Raw genomic sequence first — 18,621 nt, forward strand, 5'->3', positions numbered from 1 at the left:
TTTTAAATGCTTTGTGCTTAGTAACAGACCTTCCCCCAACACAACAGAGAAGGATCCTCGGTTACCCTGGAAACAAAACTGATAAGAGGTTTTACGACCCCAAAGGAATTTGGCCACATGGAAAGCCCACAGGGGAGAGCCATAATGCCTGTAAAACACACGCTTTTGCCTCAAGTTATAGACAAACCGTCTATAAATAAACAAACACCCTAGGACCTTGTATGTACACACATAACCGTCTTGTAAAGGGTCGGTTGCATTGTATGTAACTTAAGAATGTCTTATGAACAACTTACTATTTCAGGTAACCTCATATATGTCGTGTCTCCTATCAAATTAATGCTCGCTTCACGACTTACACTTCCATGTGTGTCACGTTCTCGTAGGAGGCGCAATACATGTTTGTTGCATTAATTAGAGTATACACTCACCTAAAGGATTATTAGGAACACCTGTTCTATTTGTCATTAATGCAATTATCTAATCAACAAATCACATGGCAGTTGCTTCAATGCATTTAGGGGTGTGGTCCTGGTCAAGACAATCTCCTGAACTCCAAACTGAATGTCAGAATGGGAAAGAAAGGTGATTTAAGCAATTTTGAGCGTGGCATGGTTGTTGGTGCCAGACGGGCCGGTCTGAGTATTTCACAATCTGCTCAGTTACTGGGATTTTCACGCACAACCATTTCTAGGGTTTACAAAGAATGGTGTGAAAAGGGAAAAACATCCAGTATGCGGCAGTCCTGTTGGCGAAAATGCCTTGTTGATGCTAGAGGTCAGAGGAGAATGGGCCGACTGATTCAAGCTGATAGAAGAGCAACTTTGACTGAAATAACCACTCGTTAGCATTTGTGAAGCCACAACACGCACAACCTTGAGGCGGATGGGCTACAACAGCAGAAGACCCCACCGGGTACCACTCATCTCCACTACAAATAGGAAAAAAGAGGCTACAATTTGCACAAGCTCACCAAAATTGGACAGTTGAAGACTGGAAAAATGTTGCCTGGTCTGATGAGTCTCGATTTCTGTTGAGACATTCAGATGGTAGAGTCAGAATTTGGCGTAAACAGAATGAGAACATGGATCCATCATGCCTTGTTACCACTGTGCAGGCTGGTGGTGGTGTAATGGTGTGGGGGATGTTTTCTTGGCACACTTTAGGCCCCTTAGTGCCAATAGAGCATGGTTTAAATGCCACGGCCTACCTGAGCATTGTTTCTGACCATGTCCATTCCTTTATGACCACCATGTACCCATTCTCTGATGGCTCCTTCCAGCAGGATAATGCACCATGTCACAAAGCTCGAATCATTTCAAATTGGTTTCTTGAACATGACAATGAGTTCACTGGACTAAAATGGCCCCCACAGTCACCAGATCTCAACCCAATAGAGCATCTTTGGGATGTGGTGGAACGGGAGCTTCGTGCCCTGGATGTGCACCCTACAAATCTCCATCAACTGCAAGATGCTATCCTATCAATATGGGCCAACATTTCTAATAAATGCTTTCAGCACCTTGTTGAATCAATGCCACGTAGAATTAAGGCAGTTCTGAAGGCGAAAGGGGGTCAAACACAGTATTAGTATGGTGTTCCTAATAATCCTTTAGGTGAGTGTAAATAGGCACAGACCCTTTTGATTTCATGTTTAAAAGAAAGAGCCATAAAAGCTCCAAAGGAACTTCCCGCTTGGAAATCCCAACAATCTCATTGGTCAAGTCTACTTCAGGAGGTGGTGACCTCCTGCAGACCCGCCAGCAGGCCGCCCACATGGCAGGCCTCCACAAACACAGAGCCAAAGGGCTCACAAGACCATGGACCAGAAGGCCCAGACTCTGCACGTCATGTGCAATTTTTTCATCCTCAATGGATTCGAAGCAACCACGCAAGCTTATCATTTCTTCTTCATCCAATGCAAAAGAACTTGATCGCCACGTTAAAGCCATCGGACAGAACCCACAAACTTTCTCCTGCGATTTCACCTCAGACGGCCTTCTACAGCTCAGGCTAAATGCAAGTAAAGTACGAAACAGAAATCGCTGTGTAGTTAGTAAAACTGTAAACTCTTTGTTCAGACAAAGAAGTTTATTAATGGTGGTTCTTCCCAAAGGTTCTAGACTTTCTGCATAACTTCATCAATCTGTTCTGACCCTTTTCCCTCCAACCACTTTAACTTTACCTCTTGTCATGTATGAATTGTATATGTCATGTTTGTCTTATGTTAGTTGTAGTCTTGTTCCGTGATTTAGTTATTAAAGTTTGTGCACAATATACAGGTGCTGGTCATACAATATTGTAGCGTCTGGAGTGTCTCTCTCTCTCTCTCATGGGATCAAAGTGATCAGAGATGCTTTCCTCCAAACAGCTCTGCATATAAATTAAATTCCTGCTCCAACGGCTCCAAAAAGTCTGAGTCAGATTGCACCTCCGACTGTTTAATGACCAGCTAGAGTGTGACCAGAAGAGCCCCTTTTGAGCTTCAATCAGATTCTAATCAGCCAGGACCCCTACCCCACCCTTCATTCGGAGAACGGCCGGGGGATGACACACACACACACACACACACACACACACACACACACACACACACACACACAAGCATTCCTCTCTATTTAGTCTTTAATTAAACTATCCCAGAAATTACATATATGATGATTTCTTAAGTATATGCATGCTCCCCATATTTCTTATGTTTGCGTGATGTAAGAGCTATTTTAAACGCTCAAAATTGCTCTGTATAGAAGATGCACTGCTTTTTCTGTCTTTAAACCAAGGTGTGGCGAGCAGCGAGGTCGAGGGACCGTGAGAGCGGGACGAGGCGGCGCTCATCAGGGAGGATGAGCGCCAGCTGCGCGCCGCAGCGATCTCGGCTCTTGCGGAGGAGCGACGGGAGTATAAAGGAGGAGCGACGACAGTAAGGGACGAGAGAGGACCAGGCCTGGATTTTATGTTGAGTTTTATTTACGTTTTGTTATGTGTTGCTGCAGTCGACCGTGAGGGGCTGCAGCTTATTATTTTCATTTTGTGTTTGTGTGTAGGCGGCAGTCGACCGTGAGGGGCTGTCGCCGCCATTTTGTTTTGTGTTTTATTTATTAAAGTTTTGTTGAACGTTCGCCGGTTCCCGCCTCCTTCTTCCCGTACAAACAACGTTTTATTACACAAGGCATGTTTGATGTCTAAAGGTTCCTCTTTATTTGTCTTAGTCAATGGTGTAAAGTATAAGGTTATGAGATGTACCGTTAGTAGGTTTAGTCCTTTTGGAGTGAAACGTTACCCATTCTGGCTTCCAGCAAGAACATTCCATTGAGTAATAAAGTCTGAACAAAGAAACACTCTCCAGCCTGAAATTCACACCAACGATTGGTCGTCTCAAGGGAAAGTGGGCGTAGCTTAATGGACTTCAAGAGACAGTAACACTAGCATATCTGTGCTCAGTCGACTTGCAAGGACCCCGACGAGACAAATTTCCTTTTCCTCCCATCTCATCAGCGCGGCTCGTGGGCTTCGACCTGCGAGCCGGCGCGGTCCAGCCAAGCTGTTGTTTCCTTTGAAGATCGACGCGCTCCGCGACGCAGTCAGCGGCGCGCTCCACCAGACCGAGGAACTTAGCTTGGACGAGATGAACTTTCCCTTCCAAGACGCTCCCTTCCCAAACACCTTTAAAACTCCCGCGGACCAACGAAGCTCCGGAAGAACCAAACGGAGAGAGGGCTTCAGCGCACGAACACTCTGAGAAACGCCAACGAACGTATCTTGCTTTACACAACACCAAGAAACCATGCAAGTATCAATTCTACCGAAATTTAGATGCGTTTTAAGATTGTACCCCTGTTTAAGGTGATATGGTTCTTGCTGGCTCTAGTGGTTATGTCTGGGAAGGTGTCGGATCGGACACGATCATACTCTTCTTCCTTTCCCTTCCCCTCATCCTCCTCTTTACTTTCCACTATTCTGTAAATACATGTATTCTTTATGTAGTCATATGTAATCGTAGTATTAATCTTTATTAAAACCATGATATTCACGTTTTGATTGTCATTGTTTTGCTCACAGAACACGAGTCCCTTTAATGTCAGATCTAAGCTACGAGCTCTTATAAGCATCGTTGAATGCTTTAATTAATACCATAACTCGGAAAGTTTGTCCTTTGTGGCCAGAGGGATAAACTTCCCGAAAATTGGGTAGGAAGAATAGACCTGGTGAGTGGATAAAGAATTACCGCTCGTTCTTTAAACGGAACGGAGAGGAATTTTGAATCAACTCCCTAGGTTATTCTGTGATTATTTAATATAGATATATCTGTAGTTAATTGCAATAAATTGTTGTTAACCATATATATATTATATATTGTATAAATACCGAGGTTAGGTATTCCCCTTTTGGGTGATTTTGGAGATTTGTGATTAGATTGTAACCCGTTATGATTAATCATAAATCCCTAAATATTAATACCCACAATTCCCTATTGAGCTAATTTTTTATTTAAATATATATGTAACCCTAAGACGCTACAATATCATCAAAAAGTTTATTTATTTCACTAATTCCATTAAAAAAATGAAACTTGTACATTATATTTATTCATTACACACAGACTGATATATTTCAAATGTTTATTTCTTTTAATTATGATGATGATTATAACACAACTAAGGAAAATCCCAAATTCAGTATCTCAGAAAATTAGAATATTGTGAAAAGGTTCAATATTGAAGACACCTGGTGCCACACTCTAATCAGCTAATTAACTCAAAACACCTGCAAAGGCCTTTAAATGGTCTAGTTCTGTGGACTTGACAGTTGTCCAAAAGACGACCATTGACACCTTGTACAAGGAGAGCAAGACACAAAAGGTCATTGCAAAAGAGGCTGGCTGTTCAAAGGAGCTCTGTGTCCAAGCACATTAATATAGAGGCGAAGGGAAGGAAAAGATGTGGTAGATAAAAAGTGTACAAGCAATAGGGATAACCGCACCCTGGAGAGGATTGTGAAACAAAGCCCATTCAAAAATGTGGGGGAGATTCACAAAGAGTGGACTGCAGCTGGAGTAAGTGCTTCAAGAACCACTACGCACAGACGTATGCAAGACATGGGTTGTCAAGCCACTCTTGAACAACAGACAGCGTCAGAAGCGTCTCGCCTGGGCTAAAGACAAAAAGGACTGGACTGCTGCTGAGTTATGTTCTCTGATGAAAGTAAATTTTGCATTTCCTTTGGAAATCAGGGTCCCAGAGTCTGGAGGAAGAGAGGAGAGGCACACAATCCACGTTGCTTGAGGTCCAGTGTAAAGTTTCCACAGTCAGTGATGGTTTGGGGTGCCATGTCATCTGCTGGTGTTGGTCCACTGTGTTTTCTAAGGTCCAAGGTCAACGCAGCTGTATACCAGGAAGTTTTATAGCACTTCATGCTTCCTGCTGCTGACCAACTGTATGGAGATGCAGATTTCATTTTCCAACAGGACTTGACACCTTCACACAGTGCCTAAGCAACCAGTACCTGGTTTAAGGACCATGGTATCCCTGTTCTTAATTGGCCAGAAAACTCACCTGACCTTAACCCTTAAATTGTGAAGAGGAAGATATGATATGCCAGACCCAACGATGCAGAAGAGCTGAAGGCCACTATCAGAGCAACCTGGGCTCTCATAACACCTGAGCAGTGCCACAGACTGATCTCCTCATGCCACGCCGCATTGCTGCAGTAATTCAGGCAAAAGGAGCCCCAGCTAAGTATTGAGTGCTGTACATGCTCATACTTTTCATGTTCATACTTTTCAGTTGGCCAAGATTTCTAAAAATCCTTTCTTTGTATTGGTCTTAAGTAATATTCTAATTTTCTGAGATACTGAATATGGGATTTTTCCTTAGTCAGTTATAATCATCAAAATTAAAAGAAATAAACATTTGAAATATATCAGTCTGTGTGTAATGAATGTATATAGTATACAAGTTTCACTTTTTGAATGGAGTTAGTGAAATGAATCAACTTTTTTGATGATATTCTAATTATATGACCAGCACCTGTATGTTGGTCCTGACTCCATGCCTGCACACATATTGTCCCTTAAATGATCGATCTTGCTATGCGCTCTGGGCGCTTTGGTAAATTCTAAGAATTCAATTAATAATCAATACTGAACGTCCTTAGGACGAACTGATTGAATGATTGTAATGTTAATGTAGCTACATCAAGTTAATCTAGTTAACTGATTAAAATATTCATAATTAATCATAATGAATAATCATAATGAGTTATGAATAATTATTAATATTTCCCCTCAGAGCTAATTCGCTACAACCATTAAAGCCAGAAAATTAAAAACAAACTATAAAACAAAAAATTAATTGGGCCCTAAATTTTATTGCATGCACTGTAAAAAATGACGTCTTTCCTTTACTTGAGATGCAAAATGAAGAAATTAAGTCTTGTTTTCTGAGAAACTGAACAAAATTAAGTGAGTTTGTGCTTAAAACGAGAACAAATATCAGTCATTGGGTATGAAAATTGCTTGCTTTTGAACATTAAGTAGATTTTTATGAACCCATTGGCAGATGTGTTCTTGTTTCAATCATAAAATCACTTCACAAGATTTCACGCAAAATTAAGTTATTGTATTGTCAAACTTTGAAGCGTCACTAATATAACTCATTATGTGCTAAGACATTTACATTTAGAGAACATATTGACATGTTGTTCCCTTCAGTTTATTCCTAAAATTCTTTAATTGGTCTTAAATTTACCTCCATGAAACCCTGCTGAAGAACATTTGTTGCTTTAATGATGATTAATCTATATTTCATTATAAAAAGTGAAGACTATGCAGTATTATTTTACATTTGAACAAAACAGTTTATTTAATTTATATCTTTGTTCAGTTGTATTTATTTGTGCTATTGCTAATTTATTCATATTTGTTTACTTGCTATAACTTGCCTTTAAAAATGTTTGAAATGTATATTAGTTTGTCTAGTTGTTTTTGCAGTTGTAGAAGTTCCTCATGCAAGTGTTCTGTTATTCAGCTGCAACTAAATGTTTTCCTAAAAGAAAGAATAAATATGTTTGATACTTTTTGATAAGCAGAATCACAAATAAGTGATTTTATGCACCGATACTACATTTCTCAGCCATAACCCATGTTTTGCTACATTCCTATAATATTGGAGTTTAAAATAAATAACTGCTATTTATTGCACTCAAATAAAAACGTTGTATGCAACTCAGTTGCACATAAGGTAGTTTTCATAAACACTTGTATCAATGGCAAATTTATTCAAACATACATACAGTTGCAAGAAGAAGTGTGTGAACCGCTTGAAGAATCTGTGAAAATGTTAATAATTTTAACTAAATAAGAGAGATCATACAAAATGCATGTTATTTTTTATTTAGTGCTGCCCTGAATAAGATCTTTTACATAAAAAATGTTTACTTATAGTCCACAAGACAAAACATTTGCAGAATTTATTAAAATAACCTATTCAAAAGTGAATGAACCATTAATTCTCAATACTGTGTGTCGTTCCATGGATGATCCACGGCTGTGTGTGTGTTTTGTGATGGTTGTTAATGAGTCTCTTGTTTGTCCTGAGCAGTTAAACTGCCCAAAGTTCTTCAGAAAAATCCTCCAGGTCCTGCACATTCTTCAGTTTTCCAACATCTTTTGTATATTTGAACCCTTTCCAGCATGGACTGTATGATTTTAAGATCCATCTTTTCACACTGAGGACTATTGAGTGACTCAAACACAACAACAAAAAAAAGCTTCAAACATTCACTGATGCTCCAGAAGGAAACACGATACATTAAGAGATGGGGGTGAAAACTATTGCACAGGATGAAGATGTACAACATTTTTCTTATTTTGTATAAATATATATATTTTTTTATTTAGTACAGCCCTTCAGAAGCAACAGAAGATACGTACTTGTTTCCCAGAAGACAAATTAAGTACAATTTACCTTGATCTTCAAATTCAATAAGTTTTCACCCCCGGCTCTCAATGCATTGTGTTTCCTTCTGGAGTATCAGTGAATATTTCAACCTTTTTTAGTAGTTGTGTTTGAGTCCCTCAATCATCCTCAGATCTCAGAATCATACAGTCACTGCTGGAGAGGGTTCAAATATGCAGAAGATGCTGGAAAACTGAAGAGTTTGCCGGATCTGAAGGATTTTCTTGAAGAAGTTTGGTCAGTTTAACGGCTCAGGACAAACAAGGGACTCAAGAACAACATCACAACACCCACACACACACAGCCGTGGATCATCAGGGAACGACACACACACTCTCTCTCTCTCTCACACACACACACACACAGCCGTGGATCATCAGGGAACGACACACATTTTTGATTATTAATAGTTCATAAACCTTTGAACAGGTTATTTTAATAAATTCAGCTTTTTTTTGTGACGATATGTAAACATTTTTTAAGTCAAAGATCTTATTCAGGACAGCACTAAATAAAAAATAACATGCATTTTATTTAGCTAAAATTATTCAAAATTTCACCGATTCTGCAAGCGCTTCACACACTTCTTCTTGCAGCTGTATGTCATTAACAGTAAAGAAGCTCCTCTCTAGTGTGTTTTAATAGCTAACTAACAAACTGTGAACATTGAATAACTTTCCTAAGGTAAATGCAATTTTGTTCTCAAGCTGTTTTATTGTCGTCTTTCCGCGGTTGAAACACTGATTAAGCTTTAATACAAATTTAACACAAAAATGATTCACTATATTTTGAGACAAAGGTCTTGAATTTGGTCATTAAATTGACAGTTTTTCAATAATGGCAGATTGTGTAAAAGATGGTATTTGGGGTAAAAGGCTGACTTTTCCATGACCTGGTTACGTTTACATTTGGCAGACACTTTTATCCAAAGCGACTTACACAGGAACGCACACTTATTACAGAGACGATCCTCCTGGAGCAACATGGAGTAACATTTGCAGTGGTGGTGGCGACTGGCTGTGTATCAGTTCAGTGGTTTAACCCACTAGACCTCCATCTTAGATTCAGAGGGTAAATATCAAATATTAAGTTGGGTGTCAACCTTAGAGATAACCATCATATTTACAATGAAATGTAAAAATATGATATTAATCATATAATATAATATAATATTTATTGTTACTACTGTAAAGCTATATTCAATTGTTATGGGATTTTTAAACAATTTTGTTTCTGTATTTTTAAAATGAACATATTTTAATGACAGTATATTTATGAATCAACATTAAATGATATTACTTTAGATAAAGTATAATCCCACACTGGATCATGTCTTTTTTCACAGCTAGATTGTGCAAGCAGCGCACAGTCTATGACAGTGTTTCACAACCCTTTTCTGGCCACTTTTGATAAGTAAAAAATCCCACGGGACACCACTAAGTTATGTGTGTAACCTTTATTCTCCTCAAAATTATGCTGCAAAGTCACAGTTAAAATGGGAAAATTTCTGACTTGATATGTTGAATAGCCAACAATGCATTGTATGGGTCAAAATTATACATTTTTCATTATGCCAAAAATCATTAGGATATTAAGATCATGTTCCATGAAGATATTTTGTACATTTCCTACCGTACATATATGAAATGTATTAGTAGTAGTAATCAGGACTTAATTTGGACAACTTTAAAGGAGATTTTCTCAATATTTAGACTTTTTTTGGGTCCTCAGATTCCAGATTTTCAAATATTGTCCTATCCTAATGAACCATACATCAGTGGAAAGATTACTTATTCGTGTATACATCTCAATTAAAAAAAAAAATTACCCTTATGACTGGTTTTGTGGTCCATATATTCACCAAGGCTACATTTATTTGATCAAAAGTACAGCGGAAAACAGTAATATTGTGAAAAATTATTAAAATATGAAATAACTTTTCTGTATTAATATTACTACAGTCTTCAGTGTCAAATGATCTTTCAGAAATAATTTGAATATGCTGCTCAATAGTCAGCAATGTATCTTATCACTGCTGAAAAATGCTGTGTGGAAACTACAATATATATATGATTAGTTTAAAAAACCTGTACAGTCTTAATATTCTACACAGTATTGTTATTTTTGTAAATGTAACTTTTATTAACGATTCTTAAATATATTTACTGGAAAACAAGATATAAAAGGTCAATTAAAGTTTTTTCCCCCCAATGTATATATTTATTCCCCTGGCTTTAATGGCATTAATCACACTTCAGTTCTAAATAAACTATTGTAAAAATATTTCAAACGTATTTGCTATTTGAATATATTCTAGTCTAATAATGCTGATAATGTACTCACCTGGACAATCCCGATTCTTCTATGATAGCAGCCGATGACTGTTTGTCTTGAAAAATAATGATTGAAAAAGAAAGGTTTGATTATTATCGAAAATTAGTCAAGTTATTAAAAACAATAAAAATGTTTTTGTGCATTCTATATTATACTAGCACTAAACTGAAAAATGGTTCAATTTAATTTTCCTAATGAGCTATTTGTGAACACTGATCACCATAATGGCGATTTTTTATTTTTTTTTGCTTGACAAAATGACACTCAAACCACAATCAATGAATCTTAACTTGGGTGTTCTGAGTAAGCAGGGAATAGTATGCGAATAGTATAGATTGCTAGATTTTTACAATTGAGTTAAGACATTAAGTAAAGTTAACTAAAAGTGTTAGTTAGAATCACTGTTGGATTTTACAGTCATCTATGCAGGATCTATTATTAATGCTTTTTTCAGTCAAATATTACAAATCAAGTCTTTGTAAATATATTTGTGTTATAGAAGGAAATAGACTTACTGTTATTCTGGTTTCCTCTTGAATCTGCTTTCGTCTGCAGCTGCAGAAAGACTCTTCATTGGTTTTTATAGTGTCCAACTGTTGCACCTCCCCATAAAGTAAAAAAAAAAAAAAAACACTAGGCTTGGAAAGTTTTACTTTCTTTATATATTCCAGTAACTGTAAGGCTTTAAAAGACGTGGCCAGGCATCTGCAGACCATCAATGTCACATCTATTAGAGATTATAAACGGACGAGATTATTAAACAACATCACAATTCAAATGATAAATTAATTGAAAATATTACTGTGCAATAGATGATGATTCATTTAAGAAATCTAGAGATAATCTACAAAAACGGCAACTAGTATATTGTAGATGGAGGTGATTGCATTCATTAACAGAAGTTTATTCATAATTTAGCGACATTATAAAGGGCTTTTTTACCGGCCCTTTTATCGAGAATGCATCGAGAGGTGACTTGAGACAGACAGGTATCCCAGAATGCATCTCGCACCAACCAGCAAGCGTCAATAGCGGCGAAAACCCACATAATTTTGAAAATACTACTGCTATTGTGTCACGAAATTGTAATTTTATGCATTTTCAGGTGAGAAAGTAGTTGTTTAAAGCTCAAATCTGTTGTGTTGTGAGAGTTGAGAGATCCAGTCGATCAAAAAGAGACAGGATGGTCTTAAAATGTTTTATTATAGATACATTTTTTTATTATAGTGGTGGCCAAAATTATTAGAACACTTGGCATGGGATGACATTAGTGTTGAAGTTCTCAGAGGAAATATATTGACACTATGCCAGAGAGATGTGCTGCAAAAGCTGGACATACCAAATATTAAAGTTAAAAGTGGATAAAAACTGTACAACTCACTTCACCTGATATAGGACGGTCAGAGCAACCATCTGCATGTTTCATGAGCATTATGAAATTAAATCATGCTTTGGAGGCAAAAGTAAGCTGCGGTTTCATTTGCTGAATTACCAAACTTTTGCCCTTCCACCCTCAGGAGTTTCTCGAGTCGAACTTGCATTGCACAAGGATTAATATCAATATATTACATCTTAAAATGTTTCACTTTCGCTTTTCCTTTCCTGTAAAGACAAGGCTTTATAAGAACTGATTAACTGTTGGCAGGCTTTTCACTTTCACTTTCCTGTTCCAGTAAACGGGAGAATTTATACAACAGGCTTACAACCAACCGGCTGTTGGATCCTGACCCTGGTATTGTTCCCACAACACACACACACACAGGCCTTAAAGTCTCTATTAATAAGCTGGTGAATGAGGCTTCAATTTCACTTTCTGTTCCAGTAAATGAGAGGCTTTATGTGAAGAGACTTGCTGTTTTGGAGCCTGTAATTATGAGCTGAGGAAACCAGTCAGGTGTGTTTGATTAGGAGACAAAATGTGCATTGTTGGGGGTCTAATAACACATGTGTACAAGCTAATGAAGGTCATCAGGATCACTAGAAAGTTTGAGGCAGGGGAGTTTGATCAGGGTTTGAGCTAAACTCTGCAGGAAAGTGGACTTCGAGTGCCTTAACTTGTCCCCACAACTTTAGTGTGAGATATGTGCAAAATATGTTTTTTTTTTTTACAATCGCTCTGTCTGACAATCCCATGGACAAGTCTGGGTTTGTTTTTGGCGGATGCCAGGGGAACGTTACCTATCTGACTGCATTGTGTAAAGGGATAATGGTATGGGGCTGTTTTTCAGGGTTTGGGTGGGCCAAACATCTGGTCTTAAACATCTGGAGAGTTTAATTCTAGAGTAAAGTGAACTTTGACTGCTTAAGCAGAGAAAACAAAGGACTATTTTTCTAACGATTTACTTATTTCTCATGTATTATCTGTCTAACACAAAAGGACACCAAAAGTAAAATATATGCATTTTAAATGTATTTATTGGGAATGCTTAGATTGTTAGCTTTACTTGCTTGTTTTTTTATTCATGAATCCATTATCTGGAGCAGAATGGCGTCTAAGCGATTGTGGTGTTGAGTTGTTGGGTGTAATAACGAACACAGCAGTCATTTTGATGTTCCTAAATCCGAACCGCTGAAGACCCAGTGGCTGCTGAGTTTTGTTTTAGAAGGGAATATTCCCCCCCCCCCCGATCAACGTCAATGTTTGCGCAATCATTTCTCAGCAGACTGCTTTATAAACGAGCGTCAGTATAAAGCAGGTTTTGCTAATAAGCTGCTCTTGAAAAAAGGATCGTGTTCCTGCTGCACCTCAGGAAGATCGAAGATGTGAGTGTAACGTTTTATTAACCTTTATATTAATCTTTGCAAATCGCTTGCACGCTTCACGATGAATGAGGCTAAAGTTTACAGGTTAAGTTACATTACGGCATGCTTTCTGTGTATGACGTTCTCAATATAATTCATAATCCCACGTTTATAATGAACAACGCGTTATGTTTGTTATTACAAACTGTGTACTCGGGTGATAAAGTTAACGTGGGAACACTACACTAAGCTTACTTTTGTACATGGTTTATAACGGTGTCTGTTACTGATTAAGAAGTAATGTAAAAAAAAAATATCTTATAACATAACATCAATCTGTCAATGAACTAACACATCAGTAAACACATAGCAACTACGCTACTCTGCCAGTACAAAGATAGATCAAAGTGACATGACGTTAACCAACCATTCAGAAACGTCCTGTTCGAACTTCGATGGGTTCGTCATCTGTTCCTGGTCCGACTCCGGTTCAAATTGATACGGTTGCTTAGATGTGTCTTCAGAGACTCCCTGCCATTATTTCTCGAAAATATACCCTCAAATGTTGTCAAGGCAACACTCCACGTGTGTTGTGGTGTTGTGTCGGGTCGAACCGAACGCGCCACAGAGCAGAGGGGGCGGGGCGAGCAAAGCTCATTATCATTTAAAGTCACATACACTGAAATGACTTGCTGAAAACTGAGCTGGTTTTGACCAGGTAAATTGAGTGTTTTCTTACAATACTAATGAGAATTTTTAATTAAAGTATATTACAAACTTTTCATTTAGACACTAAAGAATCATATTAACTTGTACAAAAATGTCATTCTATGACCCCTTTAAGGTGATATGGTTCTTGCTGGCTCTAGTGGTTATGTCTGGGAAGGTGTCGGATCGGATACGATCATACCCTTCTTCCTTTCCCTTCCCCTCATCCTCCTCTTTACTTTCCACTATTCTGTAAATACATGTATTCTTTATGTAGTCATATGTAATCGTAGTATTAATCTTTATTAAAACCATGATATTCACGTTTTGATTGTCATTGTTTTGCTCACAGAACACGAGTCCCTTTAATGTCAGATCTAAGCTACGAGCTCTTATAAGCATCGTTGAATGCTTTAATTAATACCATAACTCGGAAAGTTTGTCCTTTGTGGCCAGAGGGATAAACTTCCCGAAAATTGGGTAGGAAGAATAGACCTGGTGAGTGGATAAAGAATTAACTCTCGTTCTTTAAACGGAACGGAGAGGAATTTTGAATCAACTCCCTAGGTTATTCTGTGATTATTTAATATAGATATATCTGTAGTTAATTGCAATAAATTGTTGTTAACCATATATATATTATATATTGTATAAATACCGAGGTTAGGTATTCCCCTTTTGGAGATTTGTGATTAGATTATAACCCGTTATGATTAATCATAAATCCCTAAATATTAATACCCACAATTCCCTATTGAGCTAATTTTTTATTTAAATATATATGTAACCCTAAGATGCTACAATATCATCAAAAAGTTTATTTATTTCACTAATTCCATTAAAAAAATAAAACTTGTACATTATATTTATTCATTACACACAGACTGATATATTTCAAATGTTTATTTCTTTTAATTTTGATGATTATAACACAACTAAGGAAAATCCCAAATTCAGTATCTCAGAAAATTAGAATATTGTGAAAAGGTTCAATATTGAAGACACCTGGTGCCACACTCTAATCAGCTAATTAACTCAAAACACCTGCAAAGGCCTTTAAATGGTCTATTTCTGTGGACTTGACAGTTGTCCAAAAGACGACCATTGACACCTTGTACAAGGAGGGCAAGACACAAAAGGTCACTGCAAAAGAGGCTGGCTGTTCACAGAGCTCTGTGTCCAAGCACATTAATATAGAGGCGAAGGGAAGGAAAAGATGTGGTAGATAAAAAGTGTACAAGCAATAGGGATAACCGCACCCTGGAGAGGATTGTGAAACAAAGCCCATTCAAAAATGTGGGGGAGATTCACAAAGAGTGGACTGCAGCTGGAGTCAGTGCTTCAAGAACCACTACGCACAGACGTATGCAAGACATGGGTTGTCAAGCCACTCTTGAACAACAGACAGCGTCAGAAGCGTCTCGCCTGGGCTAAAGACAAAAAGGACTGGACTGCTGCTGAGTTATGTTCTCTGATGAAAGTAAATTTTGCATTTCCTTTGGAAATCAGGGTCCCAGAGTCTGGAGGAAGAGAGGAGAGGCACACAATCCAGATGTTTGAGGTCCAGTGTAAAGTTTCGAGAACTTCATGCTTCCTGCTGCTGACCAACTTTATGGAGATGCAGATTTCATTTTCCAACAGGACTTGACACCTTCACACAGTAAGCAACCAGTACCTGGTTTAAGGACCATGGTATCCCTGTTCTTAATTGGCCAGCAAACTCACCTGACCTTAACCCTTAAATTGTGAAGAGGAAGATATGATATGCCAGACCCAACGATGCAGAAGAGCTGAAGGCCACTATCAGATTAACCTGGGCTCTCATAACACCTGAGCAGTGCCACAGACTGATCTCCTCATGCCACGCCGCATTGCTGCAGTAATTCAGGCAAAAGGAGCCCAAACTAAGTATTGAGTGCTGGACATGCTCATACTTTTCATGTTCATACTTTTCAGTTGGCCAAGATTTCTAAAAATCCTTTCTTTGTATTGGTCTTAAGTAATATTCTAATTTTCTGAGATACTGAATTTGGGATTTTTCCTTAGTCAGTTATAATCATCAAAATTAAAAGAAATAAACATTAGAAATATATCAGTCTGTGTGTAATGAATGTATATAGTATACAAGTTTCACTTTTTGAATGGAAGTAGTGAAATGAATCAACTTTTTTGATGATATTCTAATTATATGACCAGCACCTGTATGTTGGTCCTGACTCCATGCCTGCACACATATTGTCCCTTAAATGATCGATCTTGCTATGCGCTCTGGGCGCTTTGGTAAATTCTAAGAATTCAATTAATAATCAATACTGAACGTCCTTAGGACGAACTGATTGAATGATTGTAATGTTAATGTAGCTACATCAAGTTAATCTAGTTAACTGATTAAAATATTCATAATTAATCATAATGAATAATCATAATGAGTTATGAATAATTATTAATATTTCCCCTCAGAGCTAATTCGCTACAACCATTAAAGCCAGAAAATTAAAAACAAACTATAAAACAAAAAATTAATTGGGCCCTAAATTTTATTGCATGCACTGTAAAAAATGATGTCTTTCCTTTACTTGAGATGCAAAATGAAGAAATTAAGTCTTGTTTTCTGAGAAACTGAACAAAATTAAGTGAGTTTGTGCTTAAAACAAGAACAAATATCAGTCATTGGGTATGAAAATTGCTTGCTTTTGAACATTAAGTTGATTTTTATGAACCCATTGGCAGATGTGTTCTTGTTTCAATCATAAAATCACTTTCACAAGATTTCACGCAAAATTAAGTTATTGTATTGTCAAACTTTGAAGCGTCACTAATATAACTCATTGTGTGCTAAGACATTTACATTTAGAGAACATATTGACATGTTGTTCCCTTCAGTTTATTCCTTACATTCTTTAATTGGTCTTAAATTTACCTCCATGACACCCTGCTGAAGAACATTTGTTGCTTTAATGATGATTAATCTATATTTCATTATAAAAAGTGAAGACTATGCAGTATTATTTTACATTTGAACAAAACAGTTTATTTAATTTATATCTTTGTTCAGTTGTATTTATTTGTGCTATTGCTAATTTATTCATATTTGTTTACTTGCTGTTACTTGCCTTTAAAAATGTTTGAAATGTATATTAGTTAGTCTAGTTGTTTTTGCAGTTGTACAAGTTCCTCATGCAAGTGTTCTGTTATTCAGCTGCAACTAAATGTTTTCCTAAAAGAAAGAATAAATATGTTTGATACTTTTTGATAAGCAGAATCGCAAATTAGTGATTTTATGCACCGATACTACATTTCTCAGCCATAACCCATGTTTTGCTACATTCCTATAATATTGGAGTTTAAAATCAATAACTGAGCCCAAACTATTATAAATAACTGCTATTTATTGCACTCAAATAAAAACATTGTATGCAACTCAGTTGCACATAAGGTAGTTTTCATAAACACTTGTCTCAATGGCAAATTTATTCAAACATACATACAGTTGCAAGAAGAAGTGTGTGAACCGCTTGAGGAATCTGTGAAAATGTGAATAATTTTAACTAAATAAGAGAGATCATACAAAATGCATGTTATTTTTATTTAGTGCTGCCCTGAATAAGATCTTTTACATAAAAAATGTTTACTTATAGTCCACAAGACAAAACATTTGCAGAATTTATTAAAATAACCTATTCAAAAGGGGTTTACAGGAAATACAAATTGACGCAAAAAAACTGCCTACCTTACCAGAGCATGTAAGCAACCGCCCACCGGTAAAATGACGTGCGCTCAAATCCCGCTCCGATATGACATTTCTCTGTAGCCTACTATAGGCCTACTTGTAGCCAGTGTTGGGTAAGTTACTCTAAAAAAAGTTATAAATTACTAGTTAATAATTACATCTTCAATAGTGTAATTTGATTAGCCTACTGTAGCTACAAATTACTCTCTCCAAAATGTATTTAATTACTTATTACTAATTAGGCTACTTCCCAAATCTATATCAACCTCGACTGCGATTCAAGGATAGACTTGAAACGGTTCTTTTAATTCATTAAAATAAATAATATAAAACTACATCAATTATTCTGACCAAAGTATTACAAATGTTAGAAGGATACATAAAAACATGCATTTTAAAGTTAGACTTTAAATGTTGATGTTAATTCCATTATTGTATTATATGTAATTGTATTTAGTATTTAGTTCAATTACTTCAGAAGTAGCCTAACTGTAATTAAATTACAGAAAAAATAATCCCTTTTCTTTACTTTTTCAAGGGAAAATTACAGTAACTAATTACTTACTAGTTACACCCAACACTGCTTGTAGCCATTAAAACACGTATTTAGTTTCAGTTTAAATATTATAATGTTATTTTTTTATTAAATGTAGGCTACGTTGAAAAGTGAACAGGACACATAAGATGCATAGCCTTTATCAGAAGACGGGGGTCTTCAATAAGTTAAATAATACTGCAATAAGTTTTGTTTTGTTGAAAGCCTTACATTGAATTTCGTTTTGTATACAGTGTATCTTAATTTTAATAAATATTTGATCAACCAAATTGCCCGGATTTAATAAATAATAAGCAAATAGCCTATAACAGACAATGACATGGAGGCGGCGCGCTGCGTGAACAACGGCTTAAATGAACAACTAGCCTACTAGAAAAAAAAAAAGAAATAAAAAACCTTAGTCTGGGGCAGCCCTATTTCAGATAGGCCTATATTTGATCAAGAATGTCACCAAGGGAGTTCTGGGTTGAGCGCGCGGTGCTGAGCGGAATGAGCTTCAGAAATCAACGGAATCTCCAGAAAGGCGCTCTCTCTCCACTGGAGGAAATATTACCGCTCTTTCTATACGCACACACCGCAACGGTCACAATATGACC

The 18,621-nt window shown here is 36.9% G+C and overlaps 1 protein-coding gene across 5 annotated transcripts in view; it reads right to left on the minus strand.

The window, feature by feature from the left end:
- The window catches only part of LOC307126082 (uncharacterized protein), a 148,402-nt gene that overhangs the window by 3,115 nt on the left and 126,666 nt on the right, over window positions 1-18,621 (minus strand). For 2 of the 5 annotated variants that reach the window (XM_079816455.1, XM_079816456.1), the window contains 2 exons: window positions 10,805-10,891; window positions 10,299-10,344 (listed from right to left, as the gene is read on the minus strand). The gene's annotated coding sequence lies outside the window, so the exon portion shown is untranslated. Of the gene's footprint in view, window positions 1-10,298; window positions 10,345-10,804; window positions 11,017-18,621 lie in introns of all 5 variants that reach the window. The other 3 variants (XM_079816454.1, XM_079816457.1, XM_079816458.1) reach the window with 2 other exon arrangements.

The sequence above is a fragment of the Gobio gobio genome, assembly GCF_949357685.1.
Source record: "Gobio gobio genome assembly, chromosome: 5".
NCBI lineage: Eukaryota > Metazoa > Chordata > Actinopteri > Cypriniformes > Gobionidae > Gobio > Gobio gobio.